We start from the raw sequence: 2,918 nt of genomic DNA on the forward strand, positions 1-2,918 counted from the left end.
ACTAGTGGCACTTACAAAAGCCCTATGGATGGGAAAAGGGAAGAGATTAAACATTTACACCGACAATCGCTTTTGCTACCATGCATGTCCAGGGAGCCATTTACCAAGAGAGGGGGCTGCTGACAGCTGAGGGAAAGGCTATTAAAACCAACAAGAAATTTTAAGCTTTGTCCAGGCCTTATGGGAACCAGCAAATATTGCCATTATGCACTGCCTTGGCCATCAAAAGGGAACTTATTCAACACCCAAAGGAAATAACTTGTAAGATCAGGCAGCAAAGGAGGTGGCCCTCCATCCTAGGGGGGAAGTACTTACTCTAGTAGAAGCAGGGCCTCGAGCTTTGCCTCCTGAGCCTCAGTACTCCCAAGAAGACTTGGAGCGGATAAAGAAAATTCCCATAGCCTATAAGCCCCCAGGCAGAGAAGAAAATAAAGACTGGTGGAAAACTGGGGAGGGGAAACTTACCTTGTCACAAAGATTGGGCAAGGGAATTTTTAAGAGAATCCATCAGGCCTCTTTCATGGGAACCCGAAGAATGCAGGACTTGCTCCAACACTCAGAAGTAAAAATTAAGCAAGGAAATCAACTCATTGAGAACATTGTTAAAAATTGTAAAGCCTGTCAGCTCACCAATGCCCCCAATCAACCGGTTACAAAAGGAGTTGGCCTCCGTGGAGATAGGCCAGATGTGTATTGGGAATTAGACTTCACAGAAATTTAAAGTGGAAAAGTTGGATATAAATATTTGCTAGTTTTTGTAGACACCTTTCAGGACGGGTTGAAGCCTACCCAACAAAGCATGAGACCACGAACTTCGTGGCTAAGAAGATCCTGGAAGAAATCCTACCCATCTATGGCTTCCCATCCACCATCAGGTCGGAAAATTGACCTGCCTTGGTCTCAAAATTAAGTCAGGGAATAGCTGTGGCACTGGGGACGGATTGGAAATTGCACCGTGCTTATAGACTCCAGAGTTCAGGGCACGTAGAAAGAATGAATCAGACTCTAAAAGAGACCTTAACTAAATTGGCTTTGGAGACTGGCACAGACTAGGTATCACTCCTTCTTTTTGACCTGTTTAGAGTAAGAAATTCACCCTATCACCTTAGCTGTACTCCTTTTGAAATAATGTATGGACATCCTCCACCCATTATCCCTAGCCTTCAGACTGGATTGCTTGCTCATTTGAGTGACACTGAATTTCTATGTAAACTTGACTATCTATAGCTTGTCCACAAAAGTGGGTGGCCCCAGCTTAGAGCATTATATGATTCTGGTTCTATTCGTACCCCCCATTTCTTTAAACTAGGGGACTGTGTGTTTGTTCAAAGGTACAACTTGAGGTTTTTGGAACCACGGTGGAATGGACTTTACATGGTACCTCTGGCTACACCCACTGCCCTTAAGGTGTACAGCATTGCTGCTTGGATCCACTGCACCCATGAAAGACCAGCTGACTCCCTTGCCCTTGATGACCATGGGGAAACATGGGAAGTCTCTAAGCATCCTACCCAACCACTCCATAGAAAAATGGACTGATTGTTATTGGTATTATTTCAATTATCATTTGCAGAACTCCTGGGACCCGCTCAGTACAACAAGGGGTACTTTGTGCTGCCCTAGGAGAAGAGTGTTGTTTTCACGTTGACCATTCAGGAATAGCAAAAGACAACATGGCTATGGTCATAGAGGGACTAGTCAAGATCGAGAGCTGTTGGAGTGTAGTTTTTGGCTGGAGCCACAATATTGTGTCTCAGGACCATAAGTCAAGTGGGGAGGAAGTTTAAAGTAACTCCATTTTTTGAGGCAGTGACCATTTGTTGCTTGGTTATCTCAGCTAGCAGAGCAAGATGTGGTGGTAATCCAAACACCTGGTTGTTTGCCTTTATGAGCCCTGCAAATCTTTATTTAGCTCAGGGGTCTGCTCCTAGGCTCCACTGGGTGGGAGTGTAGAATGAAGCCCAAGCTGCAGCCCGTCTAAATAAAACCTTGCTTTTGCATTTCAGAATGTCTGACTCTTGTTGGTCTTCTTGGTGGGGGTCCAGCAACGTGGGCACTACAAGAAATGTACTCATTATGTTGCCCATGTAATTGTAACCCCTCTGTACAGTATTTTCACAATAAAAAAATAAAATTCTTGGGAACAACAAAAATCATTTCTCTCTAAATCTTTGAGGTTGTTGTTGTTGTTGTTGTTGTGTGTGTGTGTGTGTGTGTGGTTTTACAAAGATCAGAAGACATTTACTTCATTTAGAATACATCTTTGAGGTTATTGTAAATTGTGGCTACTGGGAGAAGACTCTTGCTATATTAAAGATGAAACAAGCTGTTTTGATTACTATGGCTTTATAGTAGAGTATGAAATTTGGTATTGATATTCCTCCAGCAGTGTTCTTTCCGTTGAGGAGCGTTTTTGCTATTCAGGGTCTTTTATTGTTCCATATGAATTTTTGGATTGCCTCTTCTATTTCCTTGAAGAATGAGGGTGGAATTTTGATAGGTATCGCGTTGAATTTGTAGATAGCCTTGGGAAGTATTGCCATTTTCACGATGTTAATCTTGCCAATCCAGGAGCATGGGAGGTTTTGCCATTTTTTAAGTTCTGTGTTGATTTCCTTTTTCAAGATTTTAAAGTTTTCATCACAGAGGTCCTTCACTTCTTTGGTTAAGTTAATTCCTAGGTATTTTATTTTTTGTGGGGCTATTACAAATGGAGTTGCTTTCCTAATTTCAGCCACACTTTTCTCATGGTTGGCATATAGAAAAGCCATTGATTTTGGGTGGTTAATTTTACAACCTGCTACTTTGCCAAAGTTTTGAATCAGCTTGAGTAATTTGGGAGTGGAGTCTATGGGATTCTTTAAATACAAGATCATGTCATCTGCAAAGAGGGAGAGTTTTATTTCTTCTTTCCCTAT

This window comes from Dipodomys merriami, unplaced genomic scaffold, assembly GCF_024711535.1.
Source record: "Dipodomys merriami isolate MVZ:Mamm:240054 unplaced genomic scaffold, mDipMer1.0.p SCAF_181, whole genome shotgun sequence".
Lineage (NCBI taxonomy): Eukaryota > Metazoa > Chordata > Mammalia > Rodentia > Heteromyidae > Dipodomys > Dipodomys merriami.